This window comes from Anticarsia gemmatalis, chromosome 17 (genome assembly GCF_050436995.1).
Source record: "Anticarsia gemmatalis isolate Benzon Research Colony breed Stoneville strain chromosome 17, ilAntGemm2 primary, whole genome shotgun sequence".
NCBI lineage: Eukaryota > Metazoa > Arthropoda > Insecta > Lepidoptera > Erebidae > Anticarsia > Anticarsia gemmatalis.
The window spans coordinates 4983417-5001256 of record NC_134761.1 but is presented as its reverse complement, the minus strand read 5'-3'; the positions used below and the strand labels follow the sequence as shown (position 1 = coordinate 5001256).

The 17840-nt window shown below is 37.9% G+C and overlaps 1 protein-coding gene across 1 annotated transcript in view; it reads right to left on the bottom strand.

The window, feature by feature from the left end:
• LOC142979968 (zinc carboxypeptidase A 1-like) overlaps positions 1 to 17840 on the bottom strand; it is a 48867-nt gene that overhangs the window by 3773 nt on the left and 27254 nt on the right. The window lies entirely within an intron of this gene.

The following is a 17840-nucleotide window of genomic DNA, read 5'->3' as shown; positions in this document are numbered from 1 at the left end:
TCGAGTATTTGTCTGAGCTGTTGTGTCTGTTCACCCGTTGGCTCCAAATAAATAGTCAAAATATTGCAGTCTTTGTTTGTTCGTATCAAAACAGTATTAGGTAGTTTGAGCAATGGAGTCAAGTTTTAGAGATTGTAAATTTTGAAAATACTCTTTTCACATAATTACTATTTTACGGTAATGTAACCTATAGCTACATCTATTTTTAGTTTGTTGTTTAAGTGTGGTAAAGAATGCACATATATCAAAATTGCTTCCTATGGTACAAAAGAGCAAACTGTCTATCTATACGTCATCTTCATTAAATACATAATGCCTCATTGTTAAATCAACTAAAGCCGGATAAATAACATTACCGAAACATTCAATAACAATGAAACCAAAAGAAAAGCAACGTAAAATAAAATTTTAACCACGTTAATTGCTCATAACAACTCGCACATATTTCGCTGGTCGCACGAAAAATATTTTGATCTTTAGCATATTGGTTTAAAGTTAAAAATAGTTTAACGGAGCACGAAAAGAGTTGAAATCCTGTAGTATTTTACAGCGGTGGCAGCGTGTGCCGATTACAGTGTCGTTCATTTATTCGCTTTTATTGTTCAACTAAAATATTATGACAAGTAACAGCATGTTTCCATTCCTATAAAGCTCCAGCCTTTTATATTTAAAATTGCAAGCCCTGTCGTAAACTATTTTTGGTATTTAGTTGAGTTTTCAAATGATAAAGCTTATTACTATTGGCACATATGCATGTATATGTGTTCACTTTTAAGATAAAATTAAGTGAACAGAATTTTGTTCTGAGGAGGTATTTGATTGTAATGATTATTATTATAATATTGCATGGTAACATTAACCGACGACCTTAATACAATTATGAAAAAGTTATTATTTTCCCTACACACAGTTGTGTTCACGCGATTGTTCAAAGGCATTAAAAGCTTCAAACCATTTTTGTACTGAAAGCTTTTACCATTTGGCCGCTTACAATTCGTCCTGAGGCGTGCGGTCGCCACAAAAGCAAAATTAATTTTAAAATACACCAAAAGAAATTAACTTTCAGTTCGTGTCTGAGGGGAAAAAGGTGAAAGTTCCAAACGAGGGAACACTCGAAGAGACTTAAAAATAATAAAGCAGACGTAAATGCGAACCGCGCCGGGACAATCCCATGTTTATATTGTTGCTTTGTGCTTTTAAATGTTTTTATATCACGGATTTTTAAAGGCTTCTGCGTATTTTCTGACAATAAAAAATAGGTAGCCATTTTCCATCTGTTTACTGTTACGCTTTAACTAATTATATTTTAATTTGTGTTAGATTTTGGTTGTCAAAGACTTTTATTCTATGTAATTGACTTAGAAACTTTCAAACGCTAAAAGGGATTGATACTCATTAAAAGGAAATGACGTGGAATAGTAAAAGAACAGTTTGCGATCCGCTCAAGTACAAAACCGGCACCTTGGTTTTTTCTCAGCTGAGCAGCCGTCTCATATTTCAGACATTTTAATTTAACGTAGCGCGCTCCCCGCGGTGCGCTTAAGCAGTCTGGGACATTATAGACTAATTTTTATATGCCTTTTTGCGAGAGCCAAGGATAATCGAACTGCCAATCCTGACGTAGAACAAAGGAGCTTCGAGCTATTAGGATAGCTACTTTAATAAATCAGCTTCATTGAGACTTTAGGATTTGTTTTATTCTTGCCTAACAAGATGTTTACGATTGCTTGTGCAATTCAATAAAGTAACTGTTCTGTGATGATAAAATGTAAATATTTAGTCAGTCTTCTGCAGAAATACGAATACTGAGAAAGTTGCCTTTTTTTGTCTTTATCATTGTAATAAAATGTAATTGCGCTTTAAGCTTGCCGAGGTGGTTCTGTGGCACGTTAAATTTTGGTTCCCGGTTGTAATTTTTGAAGATCTTTGACAGTCGTTAACAGTAGTCAGAAGCATGAAAGTCTGACAACCAGTTTTAACCAGTCAGGAGATCAGGAGAGAGTGGAAGCCAACTCTAACATAGTTTAGAAGAAAGTCTAGGCTAATATATTTAGACGATGAAATAGTTCAGTACTAAGCTATATTTTATAGCTAGAACTTTATCGCTTCAATTGACTAAGTTCGCCGACACAAAATCAAAAGACAACAAAACGATGAAACTTTGCACCAAGCCCTTAATCACTGTAACCAAGTTGGCAGAAAAGTATGCATATTGAATAGTGAAACAAAAATGAGTGCAAGCTGCAAAGGGGTCGCGCAGGTGCCCGCCTGGCCCGACAGGTAATTAAAATGCTAATGAAGCGACGCACCGCCAGCGTTTAGCTCCGATACTAGCCCTCTCTTTTGATGCTCCCAAACAGATGAGTTATGGCGAGATAGTCGCTTTTCTTTATAAAAACGAACCTCTATTTTTCTTTGTAGTTTTTATTATAATGGATTTTCAAGTTTGTGCACCTTCTTGGATCTATGGTCGTATTGAGACTTCATAACTCATCTCGAAGATTGAATATTTATAAGAAAATCTTAATAACAATATAACACCTTTTTATGCAATATCTAACTCGTTTTAAAGTTCGGCGGTACTAACTAAAGACAATCTGCCTCCGTCATTAATCAAACTAACTTGATTTAAATTATGCGGTGACATGTGACTTGAAGCTGAAAACACGAGTGGTGTGACCGCGTGGGCGGCAAGGCGACGACGCGACGAGACGGTGCCGTGCCGAGGCCGCGCCGCGCCGAGCAGACGCGAACACACATCAAAGAGCTCCTCGGTAGAGGGTTACGCCGAAATAATCCCAACGATAACTTTAAATGAATTCGTTAATTACACTAGTGTTGATTCGCCAAGAAATACACCCGAGGGAGCGCCTCACAAATTACCTATCAACAAAATTAAAGCCATTCGTAAGGCCTCAGACGTCTATCGGCTTACACGCTTTTACTAATATCGCGTGAAAATTATTTATATGTAAGCAAACCCGTGCGTGATTAACGCTCTCCCCGGAGTATCGAGGTGATGTTTAACCCAATTTCGTAATTCGTATGTTTCAGTTATTAATTAATGAAGTCATAGAACGCTGTTTAATAAGAAACTCGAATCTCAAATGTGATTATCTGTAATAACATTCCATTCAGCGGGACGGTTCAATATTACGTAAAATAATAATGTACCTATATATGGATACAATTACGTAAAAAACTTATCTGTTATTTTTACTCAATCTATATTATGTGTTATATAATTTGAATTCCGAATAAAAATGAAAGATAAATAAAGTCTATTCTGTACTCAATAAATTGCGTAAAATTTATCCACTCCTTTTTTTTCAAACGAGTTTGCACAATGCTGTTTTTAAAACTGAAATTCATATCAACCATGAGGTTGATTATGTTATTGGATAATAATAGATGCCAAAGATAATTAAGTAGTGAGGCAGAGTCCGGAACTCGTCGTGGTGTGTGAGTGTCGAGCGGTCGGAGCCGACGGACGGCCGGCGGCGGCCGGGCCGGCTAATCTCCTCGCATGTTGACTCTACTCAATAACTAACTTCAAACATAATTATCTCCGTCGATTTCCCCTAAAATTGGCGATTCCCTCGGAGGGATTCCCGCGATATTGCTCCGACAAATTTCTTGTGCCAACATCGCCGCGCGCCGCGCCGTATCGAGATATTATCGAGGGTCATTGTTTGATTATCTCATTATAGGATGATTGATTCCATCAGGCATTCATTAAGACGCCACTTCGTGACCACGCGTTTCCTCTTTATTATATTTACAAACAATTATTGCGGGTAAATAAATCTTTTCTATATTAGAAAAGATTTGTTCTTCAGTTTACTTAAAGGCTAGGTTTATACATCCAACGCCCACAATATGTGCCTATTTATATGTAAAATTATGAGAGAGTATGTGATATTATATCACTATTATGCAAGAAACAGACTCAGGCTATCATCATTATCATATTATTTAGCTAAGCGGTATTAAATAAAACGTGAGCGTGCGTGCATATGGAAGGCGGTGCAATTTCACGACACATCGGCGTTGTTAGTGGTAATAAATATAAAATATGTGCGCCCCCCGGCCCGACAACCACGCTGAATACCAAGTGGGCCACAGACTAACTACAAATGATTTTAAAAAACGTCTTCACTCTTCCCCCTCCCGACGTACTCCTAACTCGTTTACTGCATTTTATATTCATTATTTTACCGCTACCCGCACTTTTACGACGTATTTAATACTCATATAACGCTATAGTCGGTGTGTAGCTGCCGTAATGTTATTAGTAGTTAGTGGTTTATTAAACAAGTTCAAATATTGTAAAGCGCTCGTTTCGTAGATACGATCGTGTCGGGTGATTACCGTTTAGTGCTACGCCGTAGCACTTGCTACGAACACCAAATGGTTCCATGTTGACTCAAGTTGACATTTGTTTTTGATCGCTTGTGTTAAATGTAGCTCGTTTGTGATAGTGATTTCGAAAAGACAGGAAGTTAAGTAATTTAGGAGATAATATTAATGTGTCGTGATTTTTGCTCATACAATTTATATACTGCATTACTGAAACAGACCAATATTGAGTAACTTTTGGGGCTTTAATTAATTCTATTACAGTGCTTAAGCAGGTGATGTGTCGAAATCAACTTTTAATTTGTTTTCTCATAATTTAACACAAAGTTGTCGTGACGGCGTGAACAGTTGACACCCACGGGCGACGACGGCGGCTCATCGTCGACGGAATTAAACAAAATAGCCAAGTTGGTAATCCATCAGTAAACGTCACTCTGGAGAGATCAGGCGGCAAATTTTAATTCTGAATGAAGCTCTTAAGGGCGCGGTTTATTGCGGGGCGAACTTAATGTTTCGCGTGACTCGAATACTGAGATATTATTTTAATTTCAGCCCCTTGCTCCTATCTGAGGTGTCTCGCACACCCAACTTTACATATTTTTGAGGGAATAAATCTCGTTTGATGAAAAAAGAATTTCACTGTAAACAGCGCCCGGTTAATGGAAATTTGTGTTTAGTATTCAGTGTGGTGAAATTAAGAGCGGGTAGAGAATATATGAGACGCGCGGCCGCGACGCTTCCCGCCCTCTGCACCGAATATCGGATCCAGCAATACCACACGTGTATCAACTGTGCCAATATCTGTATCTGCCGCGTGCCGACATCTATTTGTGTTTTTTGAACCATTTCCAGAATATTAAATAAATAAGCGTTTACATCCTTAACTTTCTGAATGAACCCCGAAAGTTACAAAGCACTGCTAATAAATAACGACACGATACAAATTACATCAACAGCGTAACTTCCCAAGTCATTTCCGAGTGTCGTGGCGCGCCTACATTTTTATGAACAGGGATCTACGAAATCCGTCTTACATAAAACGAGCGATGTCCCTTCCCCATCAAATGCAACGAATCAAAGGACTCTGTGCCGAAATTCGCAACAATTTTATTATTCAATTATGGTTCGGTGGCGAGCAATATGCCAGCGTGAAAATGACACCCCTCGTCCCACCCTCTGAGCCTCAGATTAAAGCCGACTCGATACCGTATTTCGGATAATAAACATGATGGTTAAGGAGATCACTGTGTAGTACAAACTTGTTCACAAATTAACCAAAATAAACGCGCCGCCCGTGCTGCGGCGTCTAAATTAAATTTGGATAGTGCCGAACTTTGCAACCAAGTTTATATGCACGTGTACAAAATGTAGACGCGACTTCACGCGGACCTAGACGTATGAATGTAGCAGTAATTTGTGTCGGGACGAACTAGTTCTGCGCACAAACTTATGTTCTTAGTCGAACGTGCCGAGAGAATTGTGGTCATTTGGTGAACACACTTGTCTCGAAGTGTATTGGGAGATACGTTTGCACATTTCGTAACAGTCGATTGAAAACGTTGGCATTCAGGATGCCGCAAAGAAATATAGTGGAAAGCGTTCGGGCGTCTTAGTGTGCAGATTGCGATCACCTACTGGCTTGCCGCGTGCTAAGTGGATTGGAGTGGGACCTCATCTGTTCCCCGTCAGCCGAGACGTGGGGTGGGGCGACACCCGCCCCCGCGCCCCTGCCGCTTGCGAATTGCGTTAAATAAAGTCAAATTGAGCAATAAAGGCTGGCTCCCCGCAGTAATGCAATAGAATCGCGGTCCGACGCCGCCGCGCGAACTATACCACTAATTTACACTGATGTTAAGCAATGGCTCGATACCTGAACCGACCATTTGCACTGGTTTAGTGATTTAATTTTTCTATAATTAAGGTAATTTCGTTCAAGCGATTGTCAATGAATTTGCGTATCCTTTATCAGAAAAATACATTTATATCGATATGTAGTTATTGATTGACAGCAAACCTAATTTATTAAATTCTTATAATTCAAAAAAGCAGGGGAAGATAATGGGCAGAAATTATAATTATTGGCTGAGACGATATAACTTATCTACAAAACGAATAATGTCAAAACTTTTGATTTGAACTTTGAAAATCTCATTGGATTCAAGAAAATCACTCAGAACTATGTCTGACTAGTTGATAAGTGTAAGTGATAAAACGGAGGTTTATAAGTGAAAACAAAGTGAACAGTGAGTGACGAGGGTAGTCGCAGCCGAGCTGTTATGAAACAACCGTTTTGAGCCAAGAAATCATCGCAGCCATTATACCGGGTTAAGTGATAGGGCTGCCTTCACCTTCCCTTCACTTTTGATGCACTGTTCTTATGTAATATAAGAATGTTTGAAATGAGCTTTAACAACTGTATTCATTTATTGTACTCAGAGAAAGAATGCAGTTTAATTTAATTACAAATAAGCGTCTAAAAGGACAATGAAAATAAAACTGCAACTTGAGAAATAATTATTACAAAGTGCTCACTCAGAACTGTTGTAATAACATTTTTAATTAAACTAACAACCAAAGTCATTTACTGCTTTCTTAAGGCAACCGCTCTATTCTTTCTTGTAAAGTAAACTCGTTGACAGCCCTTAACAAATAACCCTTGCGTTGGCGCGCTGCGCTGCTAGGCCGTTCTTGTCCCGCAGATTCGGGCTCGGCGGTTAGGTTTAAAATTCAATTTATTTCAATTTGTGTGTAATCACGAGGGGGGCTACACAAAAATACGCTCCCGCTTTATATTGCGATGTAACTTGATCGCTTAGCGGTGGGTATGGAAATGAGTCTGTTTCACGATGTTGGGGCCACGTAATTACTTAGTGCTGAACTGCAGGCAACACAGCATTTCAAACTTGTTGGGAAATGCTGGTACCCAAGGGCCATCGCTTCAGTGTGTTTTGATTTACGCCGAAATTTTTAACATTAGATTACAAAAGCACCACTTTTATATTACAAAAGCCTACAGTTAAGTTTTTCTTGATTTATTGATATTTAAACATTACACATAATTTCTTTATACCTACGTTTCGAAAATTGTGTGATATGTAGACTATGAAGTACATAATAATTTATTCATCAAATCATCACATAGTGGCACTATTCTCAAATAGAGTTTAAATTGGGTTTCCTATTTCGATTGTACTCTAAACAGGGAATTCAAATGATCATGCATGCTGGTGTATCACGCGTCTAATAATTCGATCTGCATAATTGTGTTCCACCTGATTTGTGAATTTATTCCGCCTCCTGACTCTTGTAGCCGCCTACAACATGATTATGTTTATTTTAACAAACTTCGCCTATTTTCAGCTATGAATATTAATTAGAGTACTGAATATTTTGGTGTATTTAAAATAAAACAACTTATAGTAAATACCGAAATACGTTTTAAGTTTAAAGGTTTGTTTATTTACAGGTTTCTTGTATTTCGAACAGTTCCTAAAATTCGAATATCGTTACCTTTACTGTTTTTTAATAATTGAATCAAATTATAATGGGAAACTCTCCATATTGACATAATAGGAGAGCGATCGTCTCGCGAGCTTGTTTGAAGCCGCGTCACTTGTCACATAAAAATGTTCAAATAACCTGCACTGAAGCTCTGTTGTCTTTTTAAAAGCGTTTTTAATATTCCTCGACCGTCTTTGCCTCCTTTGCCCGTTCTGTGGCAATTTCGTTCCTTGTTTTAAAGCGGGCAAATTGAGCTTTTTTTGTTTATACAAGTTGAGAGCAGTTGGAGCGTGGGTAATCTCTTTTACGTTTGTTGGATTTGAGACTGCTAGTCTTCTTTTTCATTCGTTTCGTCAACTGTACTGTTTGTCCACGTTATTCGCTTGTTTTGCGCCTCAGACGGGAATTCCTCACGGACGGGTGCGCGCTCACTATGCGTGTAAATTTTTAAGCTCAGTTTTTGTTCTTTTGCTTGTCTTATTACGTCCGCCTTTTTATTCAAATACTTGTGCTACTTGCAATTGTCTGTTTGTTGCATTTGTAGTCACTTATCTGTACTTCTTTGTTTAACTTAATGTTACGTGTTTATTGAAATGAGCAGTGCATTCGAGCTAGATGCATTTTCTAGCATTAGGTATAATTTACCTAAGACATAGAGGATTCTGTTTCTCATTTAATACTCATGTGTTCACTGTACTTACGTTACAGAATATAATTCATCAATCATATAGAGGTATCAGAGTATAATGGAGATCGCGTTACTAAATTACACGCTCTCGATCTATAGACACAATACACGCAAATGAGACGGTTTCCGAATAATTATGCAATTAATGGCTTACTGCTACTCACGTACCAATTACCCCCGTCGAAGCTACCGGGCTTACTAATAACTCCACTGTTCTCTCATTTAAGTCGCGAGCTCACAACCCTGTATTAACATGACAAGGCAACCTAACAAGCCACCTATACAGTGCGACAAACACACTAATTCTAACTGTCACAAATAAAACGTTTTGATTCAAATATATTTCACTTCGAGGCACGTGGAATTTATTCCTTTGCAGTACATGATAAACACGGGCTTATTTTTCAACGGAAAATTTATGTCCCATCAAAATTATTCAAATAAGTGTCGCAGAGGTAGTGAAGGTGCGACCAGCGAGTGGTTACCTAAATGTCATTCTAAAACAAAAGGGTGTTTAAACACAAAATTTCCAACTGCGGTCGGGACTGAGAGATTCTGCCCGAAGCTTCCATTTGAAATGCCAATGATAAAAACAACTGAAAATAATTCATAAAAGTGAGCGAAATAAAAGTTCACAATAGCAAAGACAAACGCGGGCCCCGGGCAGACGCTCCAAATTATCTTTTTGCCCGGGAACGTCTTCGCTCTTTAAGAATTCTCTTTTAAATTGTGTTTCGGTTTTGGTCTTTTTGCGGGGTGCGCTGTCCTTTGGCCGGTCGCAGGTCTGCATTAATAACGTGGGTTAATATTTGTAGTGTACGAACATCAACTCCCTTTTGGTGACGGAACAAAATCCCGTGTTGGTCAGCTCATATTTTATTTGTTTGCGCATACATGTGCTCCGCTCATTTGTACGACCAGACGACCCGTTTGACATCCCAAAATTATTTAAAAGTTGCTTTTTCTGTGGATACTAAAAGTTAGTTTAACTATAACTTTCACAGCTGTAGATTTTGCCGACTAGATATTTTATATAAAAAGCTGCGTTTTGTTGCGATAAAAGTATCATTTACTTGAAGGGGGCATTTAAATAGAGACAAAAGTCGTTTCATGTAGTAAGTGACGTGTGTAACCGTATCGTTGTTCAACCCTTGAGAAGCGGAGTGCGAGGGCGGGGGTAGTGGGGTGGTATCGCGTCTTATCAAATGCAAACACTCGCGGCTCGTTCCGGTCATTGGGCGCGAACACGACTCGCTATTATTTTTATTTTCTCGCTCAGATACAATGTTTTGGATTAAATCGACGTTTGGTACGCTCCTTTGGTTTGTAACGGTGATAGTGAGAGGTTTTATTGAGAAGGGTAAGCAAGGGTTGAGAGCCGTCAATAGAATATGTTACATAGAAACATAATGGAGAAAAACTTGTAGGTTTGTTCTTACAAATAATATGTAAACTGCTTTTAAATATTTATTGTTTTTTTTTGTTAAGTATTCCTTATAATGTTTCAGTCGTATGGTAGGGTTAGTTTTAAGGTTTTAATTCGGTAAGAAAATCTTTAACATAATAACCCAGATTTTGTTAGTAGAGTTTAAACTTTGTGATACAAAGTGATAAAGTAACATAACATTGTACATGAAACCACATGGACAAAGTGTAAATCGGTGTTAAGGTTCCCTACGCTTTAAGGTTTCCCACAGGAGTGCACCGTGCCATAAAACATCACATTTTTAACTTATAAATACTAATAACACTAATAAAGGTGCTATATCGGGTACAATATGAGGTGGGTCGTAACATAACATGGTGTAGGCCGCATACTACGGGGCCCGTAAAAAAGTAATAAAATCCAAATAAATCCGCACCCTCCCTCCGTCTCTATGTCGCATCTTCTATTATTATTATGAACATCAAAATATTACTCGCCGGTTTTCTTCGAGACGCGAGGTAAGTTTGAGTGTATTTTTATCAAAAATAATGATAGTCGCAAGTTGCTAGACGTTTTCTTTTATTGCGAAACTTGTCTCGTGCCGTTTCAGTAACTTAGCGCTACACAAGAGGTAAAATATTGCGCTGTTAGATCAATGTTTTACTGTGGCTTTTAATATATTGCGTGGTCGAGGATTTGTTTTTAATTATCGACCAATTTATTGGACGTGGATAACATCGGAAGGAAAGCCTTATACAAAGAAGCTTTCAAATATATTTGACACACTCGTATTAGTTCCAAAATAATAACTAATAAGTCACAGTTTGCAGTAATCTGCAATGTAGTATTTAAAACAAGTAATCAGCAGTGTCAGATTTATAACAAGTAAGTATACTATAAAATTAAATCCTAAAAAATCTATCTAACCAAAATTAAACGCAACATCCTTTCCCCATAAATAAAATATGAAGTACAAACAGGCTTTGACGGCAGGTACGGCAGTAAACTAAACGAATGCTAGTCTCAGGGGTGATGGTCTATTTAAATTTGTTCATAAATAGATAATAAAGGGTGGCGGGCGGAGTTTGGCTGTGGTTTACTAAACTGCTTTATTCGATAAAGATTGCGGAGCGGAAGCCGCGACGGTGAAGTTTCAACCGTGAGTGAGCGTCGCGCCCCGAGCGTGGCGAGCCGCCTTCTGCCTACTACTTCTTGCCGAATTTAATACCATAATGTACAAGTTAAATTGTTCTTTTTGTTCAAGGTTGTCATTGACTCCTTAACGCTTTCACTTTTCACACGGTAAGCTGAATCGCTCTATTAAAGCAGTTTCAACAACCCTAATAGATTTAAAATTTATCTAATATCAGATTTGATTGCCAATTAACCAATGGGTTAACCAATAAAAGTTATTAGTTATATTAATTACCCGATAGTGAGGGTAAAAGTTATATTTGTGTTTTATGTTAGAAGTTGAAACAAACGCGGGATGATTAATTAAGATGAAACCTCAATTCGGTTTCCGAATAAAACTATCGTATAGTATACGGGATTTATTACTATTTTATAAGTTTGAAATTGTTAATAGAACTTGTGTTTACAGAATGTAATAAAAAGCTTAGTAAATAGACGTTTATTCGGTCCGCTAATCGAGTTCGTGTAGGAAAACAAATTGCTTTGCAACTTTTGCCGTCTTGACTCCCAAATCTGGAGGATTAAAATTGTAATTCATTATGGAACACAAAAATGTCGTAAAATGAAATTGTATAACAAAAAGTGAGATTTAATTCATTTAAGTGGTCGTATCCGAGGGGCAGGCTTAGTATGTTTTTGTGATAAATTCTAGGGCCCCATCGACCGCAGTATTGTGTTACGGCGAGCTTGAGGTACACAATTTTATTTTCCGCTTTTTGGGTAATCAATAGGGGAGACTCGACGCCCCTAAACAACTGAAACGAATATCGGCGTGCACAGGAGTCGATTGTGAATTTTATTTTTGATTGTAATTGATGCAGGACGTTTGGTATGCTGTTTCTTTTGGTATATTGTTTACCATTATTAAGTAAACGAGGTAGGTATAAAAGTCTTACATTTACTAAATGTTAATTTGTTGTATTTATAGCGTCTATTTCTGTTTTCCATTACCCTACCTATAGTAATATGATTTCCGATCACCATCAAAACGTGAGAATTGGAAAATTTTTAATAACACGGAAATATTCTTGATATATTAAAGAATAAATCCTTTAAGGTGTAGCAATATGTTATTACATACTACAAGAGTAATATCTTCACTGAGAGATTTCAGTTCATATTACACTCCTCGCATTCCCGAATTCGTGTGAAAAATTCCAAAAATATTTAAATCTGATATTCTTGTTCGACTCCACGCATCTCGCTGTAGCGATAGTAAAATCTAATATTCATTCCAATGATAGGTAGGTATTTATATTGAGTAAGAGCTCTCGCTAGCTTCGTGAAAATCCAAGCAGTTTTAATCTCATTGGCATTTTTATATTTTCCAGTATTCCCAAAAGCTTGTGCTTAGTATTTCTTGTTTGAATATATTTTGAAGTACATAATTTTTCAGTATTGCAATGTAGACGAAGAGTATTTTGTTGTGATATAATATTTTATACAAAGTTCTAGAAAGATCTAGACAGAATTTTAATACATTTGTTAATTGAGAACAAAGGACATTTGATGAAAGTAACAATAAACACAAATAGAATAAAGACTTCATTATTTCGACATAATGGTAAAAGTGTTCAGTTTGTTGTTAGAATGAGATACGTTACACAAGAAAGATTTCTTTAAATCATTTCGAGAATTAAAGAAAAACAGGGATACATCATCTGTTTATCTTCCCCTGTGGATACTGTAAGAGGAATCTTCAAATTGGGTTACTGTGACACTCGGGGGTAATAATCTTTTATTGTTTCTGCAATTGTTCAGCCCATCCTGCTTTATAATTTGTCTTTAATAAAAATATGGTGAAAACTCCGTTTAAAATGACAGCAGGGGAATGTCAGAGGGGATATTCACCCAGCTTACAAATAATGGTAGATATTTTTTTTATATGAGAGCTTAATTGATCGTTTCGTAATAAAGTCTTACTAAAACTTAAAGCTTTGCTTTAAACTGAATAATTCAATTTACACACAATAAGTTATCCGTAAAAAAATATACGTATAGCTCGCTCTACACATATAAGTAAAGGTCGGACCTCACCGCGTAGTTTCGATGGCAATCGAGTACCAAAAGTAATCGTTTGGTCGCAGACAACGGAAACGTCTCGAGTGGATGATTGAGCCGGAAAATAGGTCCCTGCCTCCAATGTTCAATGTTGAACGCACTCTTACTGCACTCAGAGGGTTACTGTTCGAAGAAATGTTTGAACGAGTTGATTTATTTTCGCTATTATTGAAGGTTATTCAAGTGTGTATTGATCTGATTGTTTGGCTTTTCAATATCACGAGACTATATTCGTTCGTCTAGAGGTTGTTGTTGATATATCTTTTTCTGGATATTGGCTTCAAAAATAAGATTTTCCTTGAGCCTTGATATATATTTGGCACAAGTGATATTAATGATAAAAATATGTTTCCGCAGTTTCAACAAGCAGAACAAGTTGTTCAACTACATTTTACTAGACCTAGATTAGTGCAACACATTTACTTTATTAGTTACTCGAAAATGTCCACAAAGACAAAAAGTGCGACGTATCTCGTTAAAATAAAACCTAAATAGCTCATTCGTTTAAACATAAAAACGTCAACTCAGTGTAATTAATTCAACGGAAAAGCGGCAATCGACTAATGTGTTGACGCGACCCATAAACTGCGTCCGAAGACCACCGAGGATAGCCGACTATTACCGAATAGTGTACAATATCACATTAGTAAAGTGGTGTCCTCTAATTCGCACATTGTTAAAGCAATACGTGTTTATTGTAGACCGTATAAGGTGTAAATTACGGTGTGATGACCCCGCTAATGAATGGACTCGTACTATGATAAATGGAGGGCGCGGTCGCGAATCGAACTGTAAGTGGATTAGCCACGAACTGTCTTAACACTGTTTGACTAATTTTGTTGTTCTTTTTTGAATTTTACTTTATGATTGGCTTATATTTTTAGAGCGGTGATAGCCGAGTGGTATAAGTTGGCACCTCCCACGCAAGTGGTCGCAGGTTCGAACCCGAGGCAACACACCAATGACTTTTCGAAGTTATGTGTGTATTAGAAATAATTGTCACATGCTCCAACGGTGAAGGAAAACATCGTGAGGAAACCTTGCATGCCTAAAATTTGTTTAATACATTTATTGAGGGCATGCAAAGTCCCCAACCCGCACTCGGCCAGCGTGGTGGACTAAAGGCCTAACCCCTCCCTCATTACGGGAGGAGACCCTTGCCCAGCAGTGGGACATTAATGGGTTAAATTTATTATTTTATTATTTATTTTAGTACGGCAAGGAGCTTATTGGCAGAAATCATATTTTGATGTAGTGTCAAATGTGGTTGTGTACCAACAGTCGAGTTATTCTCATTACGTTAAGTATGCGATTCAGCGTGCTACATGCTTGCTTCCAGAAAAAATATAAATTCTTATTACGTGTAAGCCTACAAACTACTTTAAAGACGTATAGTGTTAATAAAAGTGTTCGCGTGGATGTCCGCGGCGGGCGGTTGTCGGCGCGCCCGCTAGCACTGCAACCATACATTTAAGTGCTAATTTAATTAATTGTTCCATTTCCCTACATAACGTGGAAAACACGCACCACCCCGCACCTCAAACTGCGCGCCTCTTAGCCCCCCGCCTGCAACCGACTACACAATATTTTTCACTTACATACTAACTCTACAAATTGGTCCTGATATTGCTGGGATTTGCACCGCGAAAAATATGCATTCAGAATAACACCTAAACATTACACGCCACCTCAAGCGAGTGCGCTAACGATCGTTGAAACTAATTTATATCTACAAAATAATTTTGAAGAATCGTAATGGATGTCACCTGTGCCTCCTATCCCTCTTTTCGTTGAGCAACTTTGCCAATTTAACTTTATTTGTATCGAAGCAATATTCGGGACTTAAATAACTTTTTGCGAGTACTTTGTCGAGTACCTTAAATATGATGTAGGAAATGAAAAAACAAGATAACTGATTACATAAGAATGCTATCGGAATCGAATGGAGGGCTCGTGAGGGGCGAAGCTTTCCCGGCGCGGGCCGGAGGGGAGGACGACAAGAGGCGTCGTGAAAAGAGATCCGCCTCGGGCCGGATTATTGAATTATCAACAAAACATCGTACGCCTGAGAGAGTACGCGCCTCTAATTACTTTCTACTCTCTTTGCCGTATCATCTCAAAATCCGATGAGATTTGATGAGTAATCGATCGCGCCTTAATTGCGGACGCTTCGATTTGTTTGTACGACAAATAAAAAGGTTGAATGGGGAAATTTACACACGCAATAAAAATAGGGGTATTAAAAACAGACAAGAACCTTAAACGGTTCGCTCGCAGACGACCGGCGGGATTTTCCGGGGAGTGTTTTTAAGCGATCCCCGGCGGAGCGCACGATCCGATATATACGTTCGGCAAATTAAAAGCAGGCCATGCGTGCCGCCATTGTGAAGGAGGCCCACGTTTTATTGTTACCGATTTGTCTGCACGGAAAAACACAAATGGCGCGGAGCCGAGTTAAGCTCTCTGTTAATAGAACATGTCGATGTAAACGATAGCGGCCGCGGTCGCTCGGACAGAGCCTCAGCCACACGTTTCAATACAAACAACTGCCATTACAAAACAAAATAATTTCAGTACACGTGTTCTATCCGCTTAGAACAACACAATACGGTCCGCCTAGACAATTGACTATCATATTCCGATATTTCAAAACACGAGCTTTTAATGCTTTTGTGCATGAGGTACAATACAAACGAGCTAAAAACAAACAATTTGTTTGAAGGAGCTCCAATAGCTCCAAAATACCTCCACCTAAAATGTTTTAAACCTTTACAGTCTAGGAGAATCCATCGAAATGAAATTTCATTCCATTTGTTCCAGAATATAAAACCTGTGGGTTTGTTCAATAAATGTACGATTGATACTATCGCTTACTACTTAAATGGTTGTGAGTCTTTTGTTCTGGTTTAATTTAATACATAAAAATCTAATCGCCTTTAAGAATAGGGATTGATAAGCACACATAATGGATAAAACTCGTACCAAATTTATAAATTACGCAGGGGTGTAGCTTTCTTAACTCATATCACACTTCATATTAAGAAAAAGCGAAGAAATTGCGAAACAAGAAGCGAGCAGTACATTTGTACGACTAGAAAAATCAGGTAGGGTAACAAGGTAACATGACTTCACTTTTTACACGCTAAAATATTTAAACGGAGAAGTTGGCATTGTCGGCGTACGGGGCGCGGGGGTGAGAGCGGACAGGGGGGGTCGCTCGTGTGAGAAATAGCTCCAAATATCTGGCGACTATCCGAGGGATTCCTGCCCCTATTTCCACGGGATCGCGTCGAAATGACAACAGATTTAGGGAAAGCGTCAAGCGAGGTGTGAAATGTATCCGAGCGCGTTACGCCTTATATGACATTCTTCACATCTACTATAAATGTAAGCGACGAGCCGATTTCCTAATCTTCCTTTTATTAAAAAGTTGTCGAGTTGAGAACGGAGCCTTCCCTACACGTGTGAGTTTTGCCTACCTTATATTTTCTTTTGCTTAACTCGAAGCAAAAAATATTTATTAGAAACGTCGAGGCCCACTTAAAGTGTAGTCGACAATATGTCCTCGTAAAATGTATTCAGTGTGAAACGGGGCTGCAAAATCGCGGAAGATTTGCATTCATTCATTCTTCCGCTTGTCGAAAGCTTGACGTCTGTTTGAATATGTGATTTCGTTCCCGCAAATAGAGATTTGTGTTTCCACACAATATGCCGCGGCGCTTTTCCTTTTTTATTGAACTCAGTCGTATCCGTGAAATAGTATACGCTAATAAGAATGAATTGAAACTTCTACTGGTTGCGTGAATGGCTACTGTGTGTTTTTTTATGTTGTGGTACAGATCGCCAATTTTATGGAAACTGTAGATGGTTATTATGTAAGATTTTTATTGTTTATTAAGTTTATTTTGTATTCGTTAATATCGTATTTGTGGGTGGTGTAGGCACGTGTCATCGGAAATATTTGTAGTAAGTATGTTTATAAAGGATCTTAGATACATATAGATACATTGTTTTCCATCAAACATAACATTAAAAAAAATAACTTAAAATGTTCAATAACTTCTTAAAGATTTGAGAGCAGTGACAAAGGCAGGGGTACAAGCAAGTGTAACGAACATCACCGCGACACTTGTAATTAGCTTTGTAACCGGAACCCAATGATCCCCACCGAACATTTCCGAACATCGCCGAACACAGCCGAGAGCACGATACCCTAATTGAAAATTAGCGATTCTATTGTTACCTCAACTGGCCGTTAATAAAGTTCACCCTTTAAACAGAGTTCGGCTCCAGAATTTATTATAAATGTCGGATGTGATAAGTATATCTTAGTGCTAATTATTTGATACATACTGCAGGTATCATATTAGTTAAACTTCTTCTATTAGATTTTATATTTCTTGTATGGGATTCGTCATTAGTCATTACTACTTAGTTGGTTGACGGAAACTTAATTGTATTGATCGAGTGTATGTTGTATGCGTAAGTTATTCAAGTTCGAATCTCTTAAAGAGAATGCTACCAAAATATATGAATATAGAGTCTTATTATTACTTAATAATGAAGTCAGTAGTATCAACTGAGCATTGTGGGTCAGAGTCAGAGGTTAGA